The sequence below is a fragment of the Elgaria multicarinata genome, chromosome 2 (genome assembly GCF_023053635.1).
Source record: "Elgaria multicarinata webbii isolate HBS135686 ecotype San Diego chromosome 2, rElgMul1.1.pri, whole genome shotgun sequence".
In the NCBI taxonomy this organism is placed as follows: Eukaryota; Metazoa; Chordata; class Lepidosauria; order Squamata; family Anguidae; genus Elgaria; species Elgaria multicarinata.
The window spans coordinates 74,473,534-74,495,222 of record NC_086172.1 but is presented as its reverse complement, the minus strand read 5'-3'; the positions used below and the strand labels follow the sequence as shown (position 1 = coordinate 74,495,222).

Here is a 21,689-nt window from a genome sequence, read left to right as displayed (position 1 = left end):
ACAGGAGATTGCAAAGGTTCAGGAATCCATCATCAAGTTCTTCCTTGAACCCCAATTCCCAAAGACTGGAACTCTTTTCTGAAAAATGACAATGACAAGCAGCAGCTATTCAGTATGCTAGCTCACAGATCAGTGCGCCTGCAAGGTCCTACTGCAGGAAAAAGAACTTATCACAACCAATAGTTCCCATATTGTCAGAGAGAACAAAAGCGATCATTCACTACTAATTCAGTGCTCCTATGAGGAGGCTGATACAAGGTTGATTCTTTATGCCGCTGAAGCTGTTCAAAAAGGACATAAAAATTAGTCATATGCACAGTTGATACTGATGTAGTTGTATTAGCAATTACTTTTTTCAAGGAAATGAGAGTGCAAGAACTATGGGTAGGTTTTGGCACAGGAACAAAGTTCATATACATCCCAATACATGTGATAGCAACATCACTAGGTAGTAAGACTCAAGCTCTCCCATTCTTCCACAGCTTCACAAGTTGTGACAATGTGTCTTTCTTCATGTGGCATGGTAAAGCTAAAGTTTGGGAGACATGGAAGTCTTTCACTGAAGCAACTGTCATATTTGCAAAGTTATCCCAGCCAGTCTCTGATGTGACACAGCAATAATTGAAAACAATAGAAAAGTCTGTTATAGTAATGTATGATTGTACTAGCAGCAAAGAAGATGTAAACAGTGCCAGGAAAGATGTATTTGCAAAAAAAGGAAGACACATGGAACGGATCCCACCAACTTCAAGTGCTCTGTTACAGCATGTAAAATGTGCCGTCTTTCAAGCAGGTCATGTGTGGGGAACCTCTTTATAACCAATACCATCATACCCTGATCCCAGCAACTGGGGGATGGGAGAAAGACGCTGAATCTGGTTGGGAACCTATGTGGACTACCCTTCCTCCTGCTCCAAATTCACCACACAAAGGCAAATCTGAGAGAATTATAGCCATTTCCCCCATTGTGGTAAAATGAGCATAGATATATTAAAAAGGTTAATAGTTTAAGAACATAAGAAGAGGCATGCTGGATCAGAAGAAGGCTCCATCAGACCAGTGATTTCATGCACTCTTGCCATGCCTGGTGTACTTCTGTCTTGCAGACACCCTGCCTCTTCCCCAGCCTTTTCTGTCTTTTCCTAGAATGGCAAAAGTCTGGATTATTTTCTCCAAGTGAATTTAATCAACCCTGAAGCCTCCGTGTAGTGCTGTCCTCTTGCTTTTTCCTTTGTTGGGGGCAAGTGTTGTAAAAGAGAGCTTGCTGTTGAAAGGGGAGGGTGGGGTGGTTCTCCTCCTCCATGCCTTTCAAACCAAGGGGCTGACCCGGTGTAACGTACTTTTGCTGCTCCAACCCTATCCCCCTCCTTGCCCACAGCTCCCTTTGTTTTTTAAAGATAAACAAATGAAACCCAGGAGCCTGAGAGCTTTTAAGTAGGGCTTTGGGTTTGCCAAGCTTGAATTAGATTGGTTCATCCCTTGATTTTTTAGGATTTTTTTAAAAAAAATTCCCCTTAAGCCATTGTCCTGATAGTCCACCAATGTGAAATTCCACCTGTTTGTATCTGTTGAGGATTGATTTTCCTTTACTTTGATAATGTTGAAAAATGTGTAAAGGTTTTGGGCTTGCAACACAAAGTGCAAGATTGGAATGAGGGTGAGATAGTGCATCTTGTTGACTTCTCAGACAAATGGGTAGGAATAAAACCTTTATATCTCGATAAGGGTTGCTCCTATGAGAAGACTGTTAATGACTTTTTTGTAGCAAATTTTATTCTCTTTAATTGTGTACTGAAACATCTTTTCTGTGAGATTACAAATAATAGTTATTGTGCGAAAACTGGATTTTGGCCGCCATTTTCCAAGATGGCGTCTGTTACGATAATTTCCTGAGATGCCCCTATATCTCATTTTAATCTACATGGTCATAAATACCACCATACCAAATTTCACACTTGAATCACAATGTGCACGATTTTTATGCAAAGCTGCTCTACTATATTTTTTCGGGTCCTTCTCATCTGTAATTCCATCCCTTTCCCCATGTCCTTGGGCCCTACATAGCTATCATTTTTTGTTGTCGTCCCCCCCAGAATTGGCAGCCACATGACATCAGAAGGCCCTGTCCCATCACATCACAAAGGCCCACCCCATGACATCACTACACCCCATTCCATGAGTCTCAGGCTTTAGGATGCCAGAGACCTGTATGGAGGGGCGGGGGGAAGGAAGTTGGGTGGCTGTAAGCCTTTATAAAGGAATTCAGTGGAAATTACCCAGTTCTTGTTGGCCTTGGGTTTGTTGTGTGTTCATGGGACAGGCTGGTGGGTTGCAGCTAATTGTGGAATCCATGGGCCTCTGTCTGCTGCTGATGAATTGAAGAAGTTGGAAAGAAGGGTCAGGAAGACTCGATGGTTTGTCCTGGGCCCATTACAGAGTGGGCTCCCTATAGAACAGAGAAGTGATGTGCTGCTTTCTAGGACTGTGGAGCTTTCAAGGTTAAGTAAACGGCCATGATCAGGGGTTTGACATTTGGGCGAATGAGCATTGCTGTTGAATCAAATGCTGCCTGCCTCACTCCGTGTCCTGACCGTAAAGTCCCCACCCCTTGATTCCGTGCTGCAAGTAAAGGCAAGAACCCCAGAGCAGAGAGTTTTAATATTTACATACTTTCAGAATTGCATTCATACATTTTTTGTTGAACACCAAGCTGTTAAGATACTTGATACTGTTATTTTGAACAATAGAGCTAAGGCTGCAGGCCTATGCACATTTCCTTGGGAGTCATTCCTTGGGTGCCAGTACACCACCAGCCTGCAGGTCTCAGTCCTTTTGCTGTATGCATGTGCTCTAATCATACCACAGTGTCTCTTTGCACAGGACCTTTTGCAAGGTGGATGAAGGAAGCACATCACATCTATCTTGCAGTGCAATCCAATACACATTGGCTCAGACATAAGGTTCACTGTGTTCAATGATGTCTACTCCCAGGGAAATAGGATAATTAACTTGCAGGGCAGCTTCACTCTTGCATGGTGCTCTAGTTTGATTGAGCAGCTCAGTCCTTGGCCTAATCTACACCAAGCAGGATATAGTACTATGAAAGCTGTATGCAGGCGGTATATAAAAGGCAGGAGCCACACCAAGCAGGATATAGCACTATGAAAGCGGTATATGGGATGTGTCAATGGGCCCCAACAGTTGTCAGTGCACTTCAGTACTGCTATAAAGCAGTAGTGTGGCTCCTGCCTTTTATATACCGCTTTCATAGTGCAATATCTTGCTTGGTGTAGATTAGGCCCTTGCAAAGCCTACCTTAGCTGCCTGCAAAATCATTTAGGTAACCTTAAGGAAGTTGAGAGCACTTTTAGATAATGCTAACCAGAGCAAAGAGAGTTTGATAGATAAGATGCAAAAACTGTTGGGAGAGGCTGATCAGTCCAGTTATTGATAGCCCACTTCCCAGAAAAGTACAGTTAGCAAGTCTGGACTTGGCTGCATTCTTGTCCCAGAAAGAACAGCGCAGAGTCCAAGAGTCCTGGCTCCAACTCCCCTTCTGCTAGCTGCTAGGCCAGGTTTTCTCTACTGTTCAAATCTTGGCCTAAAAACGCAAAGGTAACATATCCTGTACAGCAATCCCCTGCTCCTGTAACCTTTCCTTTCCAAGAACAATGGCTGTCTTGTGTATCAAAGTAACAGATGCTGTTTCTGGCAGGGGCTGCAGCCGCCAATGTAAACCGCTCTGGGGTGATTGAACTTGACCCAACCCAAGGCTCAGCTGGCAATGTCCCAAGGTTTTGGGCTATGGGGTGGGGTAAGGTGGGGAGAGGCAAGAGGATGGAGCGGGATGACTTTTCAGGGTATAAATCCAAAAATGTAGCCAGCCCCCCCCACCGAATGGATCCAGCCAAAGGCATGTATGCAGTGCTGCGCAGGTGTTTTTTGTTGACAGATTTCAAAAAGTGCCACATCCCCAGGGTGAGGAGAATTTGGCACCGACATGAAGAGAGCTGCACTTAATCTGGATTAAAGCAGGAGCTGGCTCAATTTGACACCCTGCTGCATTCAGTCCCATTGCAATAAGTCAGTGGGTGGGTTTGCATGTAACGCTAAGCCACCTCTGTGAATGAATAATGCAGTGTGAGTTGTTTGTTGAACAACTCACGGTACGTCCTATAAACCATCAGTGGGTTGCTCTCCTTCCTCCTTAGCCCTCCAGCTGGTTCTGTCATGTATCCCCAGGGGAATTTTTGGTGAACCCTGTCTTGTCTCTCCCTCCGCCCTCTGATTGCTATCCCTTTTCATTAACCACCATTCACTCACTGGGGTTGCAATTTTAAAAAAATATATTATTATTTTGTCAGTCTTTCACAGGTGCGCAGGCATGCACTTACGGTGGACAATTTCCTTGTCTGTTTCAGCTGTGAAAGGGAGCTGTGAAGCAGAGTAGGTAGCACACAAGGAAATTGACAACATGGGGTTGCATATTGGCTAATTTGTGTACAGTTCTGAAGGACCAGAGGAGAAGTAATACAAAGGGAAAGGAGGGACTCAGTTCTGCAATTAAGGAGCACTGAAAATGGGGAGAAGCCAAAGGAGTAAGTGCACCAAAAGTGTGAGTGTGTGTTGGGGAGAAACAATCTCTCTCCCATGGACAGACTTGTTGGACTGACACTTCTCAGTCTCGCCCACCTTTTTAACACTGTCATTATATAGTGATCATAACCCTAGGAAAGAGTTACACGACAGTGGAGATTTTTTTAACTAGATGTAACAAGCTGCTATGCAAGCTACTGTAAACTGAATGAGATAAGAGTGCAGAGACACATGGACCTCTGCTGTGTTTGTTCACCTATTATCATCTGTACCATGCATAAACCCTAAGCTGTTTACCAGATATGAAGTTTGATTTTGATAGATTTGTTAATGACTGGCTCCAGCATAGGGCTGCTATGGCTGGAAAATCACCAGGTCAAATCTCCCCTCAGCCATGAACTCACTGGATGGCTTGTGACAAGGCACTATTCTCTCGTTTTTGACCCCACCCTACCCTCGGCCTCATCTGCACAGTGAAAATTACAATACTGGACTACCTCATAGGGCTGCTGTAAGGAATAGGAGTGTGATGATGTGTGCATGCAAAGTGCTTTGAAAATGTGAAATGCACTATAATTGGATTGGCGTGTATGCATTGCAGGCCCTCTTTGACCTGTTTTGACAAAGGCAAAGTTTGCTTTTGAATAAAATAAACAGCTAAATGCATTTGTTAAGTGCTCATTCAGTAGATCACGAGATCAGCCATCAGGACATTAAAAATTAACAAAGTAAGAAATCCCATATACTTATTTTCATGCAAGGGTGAATAGTGTGTTCTGCAAGGAAGGGCCAACTAGGAAATGCATCATGAGTCAGATGATGACATGTCACTTGCATTTTGTAATGTGACCATAACCTCCCCCCCTCCGCCCACCCCGATCTGCAAAAATCTTTATTTGTGACTGTTGTTAGTTACCAGACCACAGTTGGGTGGACATTCTGAGCAGCTTCTCTGTCAGAGCAAAACTTGGAACCAAATCCTCAAAATCATACAACATCCCAAAATGCTAAAAGCATTTAAAAGCATGTTTGGTTTTTGATTTCTGAGCCCCATGGAAACAGTATTTCATTCTATTTTTCTCTGTAAACTTATAAGCATTTTTATTTATTTAATTATTACATTTTTATTCTGCCCAATAGCCAGAGCTCAGGTTCACAACAACTGAAATCATAAAATACAAGACAATAAAATGCATATGATAAAATACAACAGAAAAGTTTAAAACTACAATGTATATATCTAGCAGCAGTGCAAAAATTTAAAATATAATACTAGATATAAAACAAACTGAAAAACTAAAATGCCTGGGAGAATAAACAGGTCTTCACTCAGCGCCAGGCGAACCTCTCTAGGAGTTTTATTCCCAACCGGTGGCCTTTCAGCCCAAATCTGACATGAAGATGACTGCTGATGGTCTGCAAGGAACACATGTGTCCCCCTTGGCACTGCTGAGGCAATGCTTTGTTCTGATCAGCTGTGACCCGAATGGAAATGATGGTTCTACAGGACACATGACATAGTGCTCTGTCCCCCATTGTACTCTTCCATCACCCGCCCTATGGCAAAGGCAAAGCAGGAGGGGCATTACTGACCCTAGATCTGCAATCTTAAGGCAAGTGCCTAAGCTTGCTTGATGAGAAGTAAGCTCCGTTTGCGTATTGTGTATTGAATGTACAGAGCACATTCAATACACATGTGGGAGCAAGTCCCACTGAAACAAACGGAGCTTACTTCGTGAGTTGTTACTGACATTCCTCCTGTTCTGTCCTTGGGCCATCCAGCCTGATAAGAACAGATGAACTTCAGAAGAGCCATGATGAATCAGACCAAAGACCTATCTAATCCAGCACACTGTTTCCCACATGCTGCTTGGGAAGCCTGCAACCAAGACTTGAGTGCAGCAGCAGCCTCCTGCTCTGTTCCTCAGCAACTAGTGCACTGTGATACCGGAGTGAATACATAGTAGCCAATGATCGCCTATGGCCATCTTGTACATGCATCTTTCTGGACCAGCTGGCCCTTTTTTTGCCTGCCCTGTGTTTGTTTATTTATTTGTTTTGTTTTTGCTCTTTGTTTTTGTTTAGCTGTGGTGTGGAAACTTGGATGGCCTGTTCAGAACCTGTTTTGGCTGGAGTGGTGGTGCAGGGGAGAGTCCAGCTCTGGTGGTCCAGTTTTTCGGCCCCAGTGGATGCTGCCATTGCCTGCCTTCTTCCCTTTCTCCACTTTCTCACTTCTTCCTGCTGCACTTTGGTTTTTTTTAACCACACTTACGCTGCTTACATAGTTACATACTTACATTCCAATGGGAATGGAAACTATAAATTTTAAAAAGTCGCTTTTATTATGATTGCATTTGTGATGGAGTGCACCACAGGAATGAAACTGTTAAAAACAAATGATGACAGCATTTCTCTTTAAATGTAATGGTAAAGTCTACACTCCGAGAAGCAATTCTATCAGGAACTCAAGGTTTGCATCAAAGTGCTATGGAAGGTTGTAGTGAGAGCTTGTGGGACCCACACGCTGTGCACCCACGGACTTGGGTCATCCCCATGAAATTCCATGCTTGAGTTTACAGTTTAGGATGTGCTTATGGCCCTTTACCACCTCCCACCAGCCCTTGCCTTCAACATTGTAAAGAAAACACTTTTAAGTATACCCCCCTCTTTCCAGTGCTTTATGTAGCCAACCCTACTAAATGTGCCAACACAACAGCAGCATCTTAACAGGGGAGCAAAAACAGTACATCTGGGGGCTGTCTATATGCTTGAAAAGCCCCGCGGTGGATGCATGTTGGCACTGTGTCAGTTATACAACAAAGCAGTCTTTTCGCAACTACCATGGGACTTCCCTGCAAAGCTGCAAATAAAAAAAATTGGGAACTTACCTTGATGTTTTAGGCTGGAGCGAGGCGAATAGAGCCTCTCTGCCATCCAACCTCACTCCAGCTTTGCTGCGGAGCCTTTCCTTGGCAATCTCCAATTGGTTGCTGGAAGCCAGGATGAGTGTAGGGGGCGGTGTCTCTGTATCTGTGGCTTCAGTACTTGGATGACCACCAGAAACCCCACGCTCCCTTCTGGTGTGCAGATTACCCAGCCTCTCCTCCCCGCAGGAGCGAAACTGCAAGTTTTAGGGGGAACGCAGCACCAATGCTTCACCGCCATGACACTCAAAAATATAAATGAATTTTAATAGTTTCAGGGTAGCTTAAGAAATATATCTATATCTATCCCCCAACTTCTTTCCTTGCTCACTTCATTCTTAAACTAGGAGGAATCTTCATCACCCCCTGTAACCTAGGTGAAAGGGTTGTTTCCCCCTGCTCCCCATCAGCTTTTCTTTCAGTTGAGAGATGAGCCACTGTGTTGTAGAGCAGGGGGTGGGCAGAAGCAGGACATCAAAGGTAGGCATTGTCTGGTACCTGCCGAGGCTTCACAGCTCAGCATGGGCCCACAGACTAGAGCTTCCTGGAGTTGCTCCTCCTTTTCACCATTGCAACCTGCCTCTTGCTTTGGCCCTGATGATGGTGTTGGTGGCAAGAAGAAGGAGCAATAGATACTGCTGCCCACTTGCTCACTGGCTCTCTGTCTGTCAAGCAAGCAAGTGAAAGCAAAGATGAGAAGGAGAAAGAGGAGCTGGTGACAATAGTGGTGGTGTGGTAAGACTCATGGAGGGAGGGCCCCCATTGAAGGTGTTTTGCCTAAGGGCACTCAAAATACCCGGAACTAGCACTGGGCAGAAGGTAGATCAGGAAACCACCCAGAGCCTGGGAGGTCTCTAGGTGGTTTGCAATCATTTGGCAAGGATTTCTGACTCCCAGTTGTTTAATGATAGCATCAATGAAAATGACTTTCCCCTTCTAAATTAGGCAGTTGAAATGAAGAAAGCTTGGGAGAAGCAGGAGTGGACATTTATGTGAACTCAGTTCACTTCTAGGCCTCAAAACAAATTCCTAAGCTCAGGAAGTGCACAGAGGCACCCTGTACTTTAATTCCTAGTCTAGGTCTCTTAGATCTGGCTATGATTGGTGGATCTTGGATTCTAGTTAAAAACAAACAAAAAAATGCCTGAAATCTACCCACTCCTGTTGTATGGGATAGAAAATTGGACTTGGAGACATGGATTCAAATCCCCAGCTGACCACGTCCACATAGCTAAGAAGCTGTGCCAGACTTCTAGTTCCAGTGTGACCAGCTTCAACTTTCAAGTATTGGGGATTGTTCTGGTTAAAATGAGAAAACAGAAAAATATTATAACAGTTTTTCCTCCTCCACCCAAATTTTATGATGCAAGTGAATGGGAAGAGTTTGTTGAGATGATGCCCACAATCGGGAGCTAGTCCTCCTCTTTGAATTTTTCTACACAAGGCTGTTAATCAGCTGTTTTGAGGCAGAAACCTGACCACTACACTCTGAGCATTTCCTTTCACCTCCATTACCTCTAGGTGGCACTGTGATATAGCAGGATACTGCCAATATACAAGAGGAAATGGCAGTTTTTTCTCTTTTGCAATACTGCATTCCCTTGCTCTAAAACAACTCACTGAAAGTGCTGGTTAGACACAGAAGCAAAATGGGGAGGTCATGACATCACCTACAGAACTGGTAAAGAACCATGAGTAGGGAATGATGAGTGCATGATAAATGTCTTGTGTAGAAAAGCCCTTTCACTCACTGTATTCACTCATCTTCTTTGAATGGAAACCACTAGTGGATGCTGAGGAAGTCACAAATGCAAAACGATTGTTTTTGTTGGTAGAGCACGGCCAAAACACTGCACTTGACACTTAAAAATAAAAGTAAGTCTTTTGTTTGAACTCTTGGCATACTGCAGCTTTCCTCAACCTGGACCCCTCTGAATCTACAACTCCCAGGATTCCTGACCATTGGCCAAGCTGGCTGGGGCTGATGGGAGCTGAAGTCCAGAAGATCTGAGGGTATCAGGCTGGAGGAGGCTAACATAGTGGCCTTGAAAACTGGGGTTGTATCCAATGTTGCACTGGTGGAATGGAGTCCGTGGAAGGTCACACCCCTGCTCTCTTCTTCCCTGTGGCAGTCCCCAGAGGCCCCACTCCATGCCTCTTCTGAGGACCAGGAGACACTCCAGAATGTAGGGAGCTTTGGTGTAGGGAGTGTAGGGTGTAAGGGGGGGGATACCTGGAAATTGAGCACAGGTACTTTCTATGACCAGGATTTCTCTGCATGGTAGGTGCCTCTGCCTGATTTTTGGCGACCCCCCCCCCCTTCATCCTAAGGCATAGCCCATCCCATCCAGGAGGATGCCCAATCCTTACGAGAGCCTTTTTGCAAGGTCTCTTCCAGGGAAAGAAGGGGAAAAAGAAGTCATCTCTTGTGAACCCCTTTCTGCCAGCACGACATTGGATACAACCTTGTGTTTGTTTTATTGGCTGATACAGTATACTTGGGCTCTGGAATCGGGGTCCATAATTTCTTTAGTGATGGGTCCGTTGCAGCCCTTCTCCCTTCACCTGTAAAATGGGAACGTACTGTTCCCATTTTACAGGGTGCTTGCGAGGCTCCTGATCGCAAGGCCTTTTCCCGGCCAAAACGGCCTATGTAATAAAACAGAAGGAACAAGTTTCACTGTCTTCTTGTGACAGTGGCCCTTTGCAGCCAGAGCCTGAACAAAGCCAAGCCAGGTGAGATGGGGCCATTGGGCCAAGCCAGCTCCTCGTTTTCTTTCATAACCTTCGATTTTGGGTAGGGGGAGGAACGATCCCCCCCTTTTCGTTTCCTGGTCCTCTTCCAAATCCATAGAACCGGAAAGTGATGCTGCCTCCAGAGGAGGGGAGCCTAGCCTGTACATTTTCAACATTCTTGCTGGAGTTAACGACTTAAGAAACATGACTCCCCAAAAGAGGGAGGAGGGCTCAGGCGAGTGTGTGTGTGTGTGTGCGCGTGTGTGCATGTGTAAAGTTTAGTCACGAAAGGGGGGGCAGAAATAGCAAAAAAATGCAGCGCCTCAGGGCAGCCTCTGACAGCGCAGTGAGCTGGCAGGCAGCTCCCAAACAATGTGCTTAGTATTATCCCTAGGACTGGAGCTGTCGGAGCGGGCTGGCGCGCTTTGCCGTACCTGTGTAGCCCGGGCTATCTTTGGCGAGGTGCCAGCGTGCCGAGAGGGTTATATTTTTCCCCTCCCTCTGCCTTCCCTCCCTCCTGCGTGCGGTGTGTAGCTTTTTCCCCTCTTTCTCTGCCCCCCCCCCCCGCACTTCTTGCAGGAGTCTTTCAAAAAGCCTGGAAGCGGCTCCTTTTGTAACATGGTTTAGTTTTTGGTGTGGTTTTTCTTTTTTCTTTTTTTTTTCGGAGGGGGGATTTGCTGCTCATCTGTTCTTTCTTGTCCTGCTTCCGTTTTTCCTGGGTGAGGCCCCTTTTCTTCCCCAGTTCTCGAATGTTTTTCGGTTTGGAACGTAAGATTCTTGTTTTTAATTTTCCTCTTCTTTCACCCCCCCCCCTCATCCCGCTCCCTGCCTTTCTGTTTCCGTACAGGTTGCAATCTCTCCTGTCACAAGAAATGTGAAGCCAAGGTAAGAGCAACTCCTTCCTACTCCTATTGTCTTACAACAACATTGCGGTTTGGGCTACTTTTTCCTTCTGTCTGATGTGAATCTCCTTTCAAAGTCATGTGGATGAGGAACAGGGGGACTTCTGTTGCTCTCCTTTCCCTGCAATTTCTGTTTATTTTTTTTTAAAAAACCTGCAATTGTTGCTCAAGGTGAAATTTGCCAGGTTCCCACCAGCTCTGCAAGCTCTTATTACAAACTATCTAGTAGCATTGCTGTCCTGAGTTGTTTGCAAGGAGAGCAAATGTTCCTATCTTGATATGTAATTAAAAAAAAATTGCAATGAATCTTTTTTTAAAAAATCCTTCCTGGGCCAGCATTATGGCGGTTTGCCTAGGGCTTCTTTCTTTCTTTTCTTTCCTTCTTCAGAGGAGACTGCTGTATTAGCAGGAAATGTTTGCAAAAGCTTTCAAGGTGAACGATCTCTCCTCGTCCATGGGCAAGGCTATAAAATAAATGCAACTGCTCGAGAATTATTCTCCCTTGCTAACTCACATGAGGAGGTCCTGTGCCTTTTGAAGCAGTTAGCGATGCCCCGGGCAAATGAACTGAGCTGACGGAATCCCTCTTTCTCCTGCAGTAAAATCAATTCAGCTTGGCTCTTGGTTCATAGGGGAAACTGCTTTATCTTTCTTATTGTGGTGCTAGTCCTCATGAAAACCTTGCTGTATTATTCTCATTTCATAGATTGGGCATAAAAGCTAAACGATAGTAACTTGCTCAAGGGCATCTAGTAAATCCAGGGCTCCAGGGGAACTTGGAGGTATCAGCTGGTTCCTCTGTCTCTGCTGGACTGCATTGGTTCTTAAAAAAACTAGACGATGAATGCTGGCAGTTCATGGATATGTCGGTGACAATCACAAAGTAAAGAGATATTGAAGTCCTTGTGGTGCCATTCCCGGGGTGGCAACAGTCTATGCTTAAGCAGAAGTAGTGGTGATGGTGGTAGAATGGGGATGAAGTGCCCACCATAATCAAGCTTACCAGCACAAACCTGGCTCATGTCCGGCTACATTTGATCCACACTCAGGTGTACCTTTTCTACCATACTTTACTCATGTCAGTGGAACTAATGCCAATGGGGAATTTTAAAACCCCACTGATGGATAAAGTGTTTCTTCTCAGGCCTTTTATTGCCCCGGGACTTTTGCATACTTGATTAGGAGCTGGTGGTTGTAGCAGTAGCCAATTATGTATTTCTTGGGCTGTTTGCAGTCGTCCTAGTGGATTCATTATTGTGCAAAAGGGTTCAAAAACATCCTGGGCTGGTTTGGAAGGTCACGCGCTCTCCATTTGTATGGAGGGGGCATGAATGCATGTGCCCTCTCCTCCGTCTGCCACATTGTCCCCAGGCCTGGTGTCTCTGTGTGTCCACATGATGGCCTACATGCATAGGCCAACATCACATGGTCTTGAATTTTATCTGCAAAATGGTGTGATTTTTGGTGTGCAATGAGCACATACATTGCAATTCATGTGCCATCCTCATGTGCGTGGGCAGGCAGGAACAGAGGAACAGGGAATGGTGTGTTGTTCCATCTAACCTGCCAGATTGGTACTGCCTGGACATCTTGCTTCTAGGCTGTGCAGGTATTTGTCTTCGCATCTCTACTGCTGCCATGGCTTTGACAACTCCTATTCTCCATTGGGAAGATGGCCTGGATATTCTCATATTAAACAGGACCACTGCATCTTTGCTTGTTATCTTCATGTGGAAGAGATAGGGATTGACTTAGGAACTTTTGGAGTAGCAGTGAAAAGTGTTTGAAGATGGAGAAGACAGCAGATGTGATTAGACTTGTTTTCCTGGGCGCTGGACTACAGAAATGTATTAGTAGACGCAGGTACGAGATGGCTTGTAGAAACCAACACACAAGAGGTCTGTGTGGGAAATCAACATCAAGATGCAATTCAAAACTGCCTTGAGTACCATTTTCCTTGGTAGAAAAGCAGGGTAAAAATCAAATCAATAAAAGCACAATTGGGTTTGGGATGTAAGCAGATCATTTGTTACAGTGAGATAGCATTGGTGAACTGGACAAGGTGTCAGTGAGACGGGAAACTTAAGTCAAGGGGGAAAAAAAGGTATGAATTAAAAAGAAGCCAGTGATGGGTTGGATCAGGATGGAGCATGGCCATGTACCAGACTGCTGGACTGGGGGCGATATCAGCGCTAGCATAGAGTGGAGGAAAGAATAGTTGGCAAGCTGCAGAAAATATGAAATCAGGAGCAGGTTGTTTCATCTGAGGAAGATGTGCAAGTTGGTGTTGTGAGCGATGCATAATCCAATAATGCAAAGTAGTCCTCTTTTCAGTTTTGATCTGGTGCCCTTCAGTTTTAAAAGTTCAGTACAACTTAATGGGAGTTAAACACATCGCATTTGGCCATCATGCAAATATTCCCAGGGAATATATTCCACTTCGAGTATTGATTTAATGACATGAAAACCAGAATTTGAACTGTGATGCTGAAATGCCTGTTTTATTTCACCACTAAATCAACTGCTAACTTATATAAAGTTAGATCTTGTGCCAGAGACAAAGGAAATTGGGCTTTAGATTGAACTGCAGTTATAGTCTTACCAATTTCAATAAGCTCATAAAAGTCCTGCTCCCCCACCCCTTCCCCCAGGCTCTCTTCCTAGTCCACTCCATCACTACAGAGCCTTCCAGGGCAAAGTCAATGGCTCAGACAATTTTTAACCAGTGGGCCTTTTCTCAGCCAGGGTAATGCACTGAATCATCAACTATTTTCTCTCAGATGAAATTGCATGCCAATAATATATGGAAATTATCGGGAGGGAAAGAGGAAGATTTCTCACCCTTAAAGATCCATTTCGGATTCTTATCAGATTTGTAAAGGGATTGCCTCTGCCCAGGTGAGTGTCTGATATGTTGGATTTGATTAGCTGTGAGTAATAACAAGTTGCTACATCACAGACAGCAAACAGGACAGAATGCTGTCATGTTTGGCGTTAAGACCCAGGTTGATTCAGGTGATAAGTGATTTAATACACTGCAGATATTATGCACATACATCTATGTGAGTAAATTGTGTCATTGTAATGACATGCAACCTTTAGGTCGACTGTCTTCAGTCTAGAGAAGTGGTGTTGTGCAATGTTTTGTAATGAGATAAATAATATGGTTTGATCACATTATCGAATAATGTGGGATAACTGCACTGTCTGAAGTTAAGTGTTCATAGGGAAAAAAGTAAAATAATTTAGGAAGCATTAAAAAAACATTTTGGCTGCATCCTCAGAAAATATGCTATTAGTCCCAATAATGGCTCAGATCTCATTTTTCCTTCATTAAGATAGTTCCAGTTCTGCATCACTTTATGGATTTGTTTTCCCCCCAAGTGTGCATGAAAATCTGTACATATTTTTTGTATGTGCTTTTCTAAATATACACATTTGCCCCTAACATAATAATATAATAATATAGTGCATTTTCCCCTGATGTACATTTTTTTATGAGTGCATTTATTTATTTATTAAAACATTTGTATCCCGCCCTATATCGCTAGGATCTCAGGAAGGCATACAGATAAAATTTTGTGTGCATATTTTTTTATTTACAAACTGCACTGCAAAATTTGGGAAAATGTGAATATAGCCATATCATTGCATTGTGTTCAGGAAGTGCAAATTTGGTAAATTCACATTAAAATACAAACCCAACAAATTTCTTACCCATCCCTACCCAAATCACAAAGGTATCATGACATGGAAAATAACTTAGACAGGAAAAAAAATCCTACAATTCCCAGCATTCCCCAGTCAGCTCCACACGAGGTAGTGTAGAAAGCCAGTGTCTACAAAAGGTGGGCCAGCTGTGCACACTTCTGTCTGTTATTATTATTATTATTATTATTTATTTATATAGCACCATCAATGTACATGGTGCTGTACAGATTACACAGTAAATAGCAAGACCCTGCCGCATAGGCTTTCTATCAATCTCTCTATTTTTCTTCTAACTTTGGCCAGGGAGGAAATTCAGAGCTCTTCCATAGTTGTCTGCTTGGGAGAGGTAGTGACCAGCTAGATCAGGGGTTAGGCATCCTTTTTGGGACTGTGGGCATGTTCAGCAATTTGATAAATTCTCCTGGGCACCACCATGAAGTGGTTGCCATGGAGGCATGGCTAATCACAAGGACAAGTAACCTGCACAAGAAACTGAGTACGAAGCAGAGGTAGGGGCTGAACCTCAACACACTAAACAAATCCTTTGAAGCAAGTTTTCAGCACCAACAGAAACCTATTTCAGTGAAGGCAAATTCTCCTCCCCCAACCCCACACACCACTGCTCTGACAGCCAACTCATTCCTCCTATCTCTTTCTCTCTCATTTAGGATCACCACCCATACACATGCTCCCTCTCAGCATTTGTTATTTTAAAAATAATAATAATGGGAAGGATAGAGCCCCTCAGCAGGCACCAAGAACGGTGTCCAGGGGGCGCCCTGGAACCCATGGGCACCACATTGCTTACCCCTGAGCTAGATCCTTCTGTCACTCATACCAACAATCAGGCCCAAATTAAAAAGGAAAGCTTTATTAGGAATTGAAATCAGGGACAAAGGGAAAAGCAGAAAGATCACTTTGAAAAAATAAAGCAAAGATTAAGAAGCTTGCTCTTAAGACTCTTGGGAACATAAGAACATAAGAAGAGCCATGCTGGATGAGATCGAGGGTCCATCTAGTCCAGCACTCTGTTCACACAGTGGCCAACCAGCCATCGGCCAGGGATGAACAAGAGGGACATGGTGCAACAGCATCCTCCCACCCATGTTCCCCAGCAACTGGTGCACACAGGCTTACTGCCTCGAATACTAGAGATAGCACACAACCATCAGGGCTAGGAGCCATTGATAGCCTTTGCCTCCAGTAATGTATCCAACCCCCTTTTAAAGCCATCCAAATGGGTGGCCATCACTACATCTTGTGGTAGTGAGTTTCATAATTTAACTATGTGCTGTGTGAAGAAGGACTTCCTTTTATTTGTCCTGGATCTCCCACCATTCAGGTTCATGGGATAACCCCGGTTTCATCCTCCCATGATGTAGGGGTGGTCTGGGTGGATTCAGCACACAGCACCACCGAATGGTCAAAAGAGGTGACAAAGGAATAGAGAGCTTTTTTTTGTTGTTATGGTGTGCTACAGTGGCCAAAGATGACAGGCCAATATGCTCCACCAATCAGATGAGTTGCACATAGGCAGGAAGATGTCCTTGCCATCTTTCGGAGCTTGGAGATGTGGCTCAATAGGCACTGCTTAAACAGGAGGTTGCTTGGCCTCCAGCTTGTAGACTTGACATGTCAAAGGAGCTTTCCAACTGCATATGTGACAGTGCTTGGAAGTGTGTGCATTGGTCACCTTAGAGGAATGGAGCCTAGATGTGGACCGGGGATGCTGTAGTTTCAGTTCTTTAATGTTTAAACAGTACTTTCTGTTTTGGAGAAAGAGGGTGTAAAAGGAGAGCGGAGAACCAGCCAGAAAGAGCAGGAAAAGATGAGAGTAGCTAGGGTAAAGGACTTGCATTTTTGCAACTTTGATTTTCTTTTAATGCCTTTGTATCACTCAGCTCAATTGACTAAGTCCTTTTACTTGCAATCTGGTTGTTTTCATATTCTAAACCATTGCATTAAACCTAATGTGTCAATCACCCTACTTCTATAGCCTAAACCCACATTATTGGGAAAGAGAAGGTAAAAGAAGGAAGGTGAGATTCTTAAGGTGGCAAGAGATCTTTTAGGGGTTGCTCAATGGTCCAGGACACAGAACGAACCTTGACAGTTTTTTAAATAAATAAATACCCTAAACCTGACCCCAAAATGTAATGAATAGTTCAATAAGTTCAAGAGTGAATCATCATCATCATCATCATTCCTTCTAATAGCAAACTTGTGTGGTTGAGAGCCAACAGGACTGGAGCCAAAGCAGGGCTACTGGGAAACAAGGGGGAGGCATCAGCATGCTCTCAGGTGAATCCTGAGGTACGTAGAACTACAAAACATTAAATAAAGAAATACAAAGGGGGCAAAAAAAAAAAAAAGGTAACCCTAAAATAGTGTAATGACAACTAAGCATACTCAGTGGCCTCCAGGGCCGGATCTACACTACTGCTTTAAAGCGCTTTATAACAGTTTTGACAACTGTATATGGAGTGTGTCCTGGGCCCCAACAGTTCTCAAAACTGTTATAATGCGCTTTAAAGCAGTAGTGTAGATCCGGCCCAGGAAAACCCTTGGAAAATTAGGGCCAGAGGACTGAATTGGTCTGTTTGAGCCACTTACAGCTTATTGTACCTAGGAAGAGGGCATGACTAGCTAGGGATGCCCGGATTTTGTGAAATCCATCCAGCGTGTGTTTCATGGATTATGCAGTGTCCTTCGTTCTGACTTCTGTTCACAGCCAGATTCAATTTTTCCCCATTATGCGGAAAAATGCATAAATCATTCTGAAAGGAAATTTGCAACAATTTATATAGTTTATGTTAATGCGTAACTTTTAGTGTACTGTCCCTCATTCCATTTGACTTTTCCCCATGTCTATTTTCCAGTGTAGCATATGCTGCAGTAGAAACTTGAGAATTTTCCTGTGAATGAATTTGTGTACATTTCAGGGAGGTAAAAAGTAAAATATAACCCGGAAGTCCACAAACTCTGTGTGGCCTGGGGAGGCTGGTTCACAGCAGATTCCACAAGTCAGATTCTTAGAAACCCGAACTCATTTTAGTCTGTCTCGAATTTCTCTGGCATTCCTTTGATTAGCTGGCAGAAACCCTGGGGGTGGGGATACACTAAATCATTTTGTGGCAGGACCCACTTGTATATGTGCATTGTATATAAATTTAAATGGGTAGAACTTGGAAAACAGGATGCATGGGACAGCAAGGAACAATATTTTGGGACATATTATGTTAAGGGTGCTGAGGTGAACACTGTCTCCATCTCATTTAAGGAGCTGATTTTGGTCTTTGAAGCCAAAAATCACATCACTTCCACCATATATATTGGCATTGTTCCTCTGAGCAGGGACAGCATCAAGGGTTAGGCATGGTTGGGCACCTTCCAGAAACCCACACTGACAACAGGTCCCTGGAGTTGCTCCTCCTCTTTACTATTGCAACTGTGATGTTCACCTGACTCTTTCTCTGACCCAGGTGATGCTTTTGTTTGTGGGAAGGAGGAGCAGCAGATGTCAGGGTCTGCTTGCTCACTGGATCTCTTTGCCTATAAGGCGAGCAAGTGGTAACAGAGATGAGAAAGAAGAAGAGGAGCGAGAGCAGCTGGTGATGGTGGCAGTGAGAAGCTGGACTCACTGAGGGAGGGGTCCATGGAGGGGGTCTTGCCCAAGGGCCCTTGGAACCCTGGAGTCAGCACTGCCTCTGAGCATTTGCATTTGGAAAACTCCCTCAGAATAGAAGTTTCATAACACAAACCAGGCAATGCTCTCAAAACATAGTTTCAGAGCTGCCTGCCTGCGACCAGATCTTGTGCTGAAAGTGTCAGCATTTGGAAGATGAAAATGTGTACATGCTGAGGAAATTTGGCAGGAATGTTTAACAAGGATGTTCTGGTTTCTCTCTCTCTCTCTCTCTCTCTCTCTCTCTCTCTCTCTCTCTCAGAGACACATGCTAACATTTGTTTCCTTTCTAAGCCTTTGCTTGTTGTTGTTTAACAAATGACCCCAGTTTCAGTGTCACCAACTCTAAGTGTTTGTTGTGAAAAAATACCTCCCACTGTCCGAAATCACAAATCTATGTTATCAGTGTATGGGTGTGTGTGTGGGGGAGAGTGATATGTATGATAGATCTTTGATCCCTGTCTTGAAATCTGGACATTAGGACTGCTTCATACAAGTATTTTTCCCTTCATGATGTTCACCACCTTTCCCTAACCTGGTTTCCTCCAGATGTTTTTGGCTTTATTTATTTATTTATTTATTTATTGCATTTCTAAACTGCCCAATAGCCGAAGCTCTCTGGGTGGTTCACAAAAATTGAAAACAATCAATTACAATTCACAGTATAAAAGAAACGACAGTATAAAAAGCACAGTATAAAAGCACAACCAGGATAAAACCGAGCAGCAATGCAAAGACCTATACAGATTTTAAATACAGATTAAAACAGCAAAGTTAAAAGACTAAGATGATAAACTGTTAAAATATCAGGAAAATCAAAAGGCTTTCACCTGGCATTGAAAAAATATATCAAATCTCATCAGCCCCTGCCAGCATGGTCAATAGTCAGGAATGCTGGGAGTTATAGTCCAAAACATCTGGAGGGCACCAGGTTGGGGAAGACTGAAATGGGGGCAGGGAAGGGTATACGCCACATAGAACAGTGTGCCTTTTTGTTGGGTGCACACTTTGGGAAGCTGCATTTGGTAGTGGATTCCCAGTAAGCTTGCAATGGACCAAATAAATCCATGTGATCTTTACGCAATGATACATTTCCCCTCCCAACACAGGTATATTCTATGTAGGGAAAATGTCGAGTGTGAAGTAGCCCATCTGTGGTCAGTTTTTTTCAGTAACTTTGCTGATAGTCCCTTGCTACTTTTAGGATATGATTCTATGGTCCCTGGGAGGTCATAGCAGGGGCCAAAGGATTTAGAGGATTGCCTTAATGTCTGCCCTTGGAGGAGAGGTTTGCCTTTGGATGCTGTTGTTCTGAAAGTGGAGAGGGGAAAAAAGGAGGATGTGTTCCAGGGTGGATTGGAGCATTCCATGGATCCTAAAGCCCTTCTATTTCCCCAATATACCCCTGGCATGGGGAAAACTACGTCTTAAAAAGTCAAGAAATAAGGGGAAACCCCCATCAAGGCCAAGGAGAAAGGAAAAAGGCCAAAGCTCAAGAGAGGTATGTAGCTCAGTAGTAAAAGCACATGGTTTGTATGCAGAAGGTCCCAGGTTTATGTATTTACAATATTTATATACTGCTCCCCCATTCAAAATTTCAGAGCAGTGTACAAGATAAAATAAAAACACATTAAAATAGTTTAAAACAAAACAAAACACCAAAATGCAAAGTAAACCGTGACTCAAACGTAATTCAATCCCCAGCATGTCCAGGTAGGGCTAGGAAAGAATCCTGGCTGAAGCCTTGGAAAGCCACTGCCAGTCAGTGTCGATAATATTGGGCTAGATGACTCAGTATAAGGCAGCCTCCCATTTTTCTAGGACGTAGGAAGTGGCGATTCCCCACCCCTCTGCCTGTGTTGGATTGCTTTGCGTGAAATTCTTCAGTGAAATGTATAGAAGACAAAGAGAACTGTGATGATTTGATTTCCACCGCCCAAATATTTCCTTTGGATGTTACACAAGAAAGATTACTCCTGAGTATATTCCCCTCCCTCCCACCTACCTACATCACGTCTCACAGTCCTTCTGAATCAGGTGTGACATTCTATTTCCTAACTGCATGTTTTTCACTGGGAACTCTTAGTTTATTCTGTATTTGTCAACAGCAAATCCTAAGAGATAGATTGAAATTCCTTCCTTTGACCTATGACTCCATCCCATGGAGTCAGTAATGTTACTGTGGATTTTCTAATATTTGCATGTATGCCAGTCACATTCTTGAAAGATTAGGACACTTTCATGCCATGTTTTATAGATGGTCAGAAGTTTTGTGCAAGTTCTATTTTGCATAAAATTACAACTGGCCTCTTGCAGAACTCATCTTGCTTATTTTAGGATGGAGTCAGATGGCAGCTTTTTTGGAGAGTTGAAGGTGTTTTGAAAAACTGTTCACTGCTTCTGCTGTGTAAAGTCATTCCACTCTTGCCTCTGACAGATTTTTGTGTTATGTCAAAAGCTTTGAAAACCTGTTGACCGGTAGATGAAAAGAAGTATTTGTGTAAAGGAGGGATGGGCAGGAAGTACATCTCTGGATATTTTGGACTTCAACTCCCAGCATTCCAGACCATTGGCAATGTTAGCAGTGTTTTCTGGGAGATCTATCTTCTGCCCACCTCTGGAGTACACCATGTGAAGTGAAGTACTGTATGCTTGGCCCTCCGCTACCTTTAACTAACAAGCTGAGGAGCTGAATTCTTGCAGAAATCCATTATTCAATTTATCAGTTCTCCTTCTGGTTTGCCTTTATTGGCAGTGATACTAAGTAGAAAATCTCAGTGAAGAATGATTATGTAGCACTCTGAAAGAAACTGACTAGAACAGACAGAGACGACTTCCTCACCTGAAAACAAGAGGTTTTCCCATTGTGTTATTATTGTTACACAGTGGCTGGCACAACTGGTTCCCAATGCAGCCATAGGAAACACAATCCATCAGCGTTGCAATCTGGATGACCTGGACACAACCATGTTCCTTGGGGTAATAGAAAGTTTTACCAACGGTGCTGTAAAAATGCTTCCCTTGGGCTTATAGCAGCCTTTCCCAACCTGACACCCTCTCGATGTGTTGGATGACAACTCCCGCCATCCCCAGTCAGCATGATACTGGCTGGGGATGTTGGGAGTTGCAGTGCAA

General features: G+C 43.8%; 1 protein-coding gene across 1 annotated transcript in view; it reads left to right on the top strand.

The window, feature by feature from the left end:
- Positions 1 to 21,689, top strand: part of TNS1 (tensin 1) — a 274,729-nt gene that overhangs the window by 21,786 nt on the left and 231,254 nt on the right. The window contains exon 3 of the mRNA XM_063116731.1: positions 11,104 to 11,141. The gene's annotated coding sequence lies outside the window, so the exon portion shown is untranslated. The remainder of the gene's footprint in view (positions 1 to 11,103; positions 11,142 to 21,689) is intronic.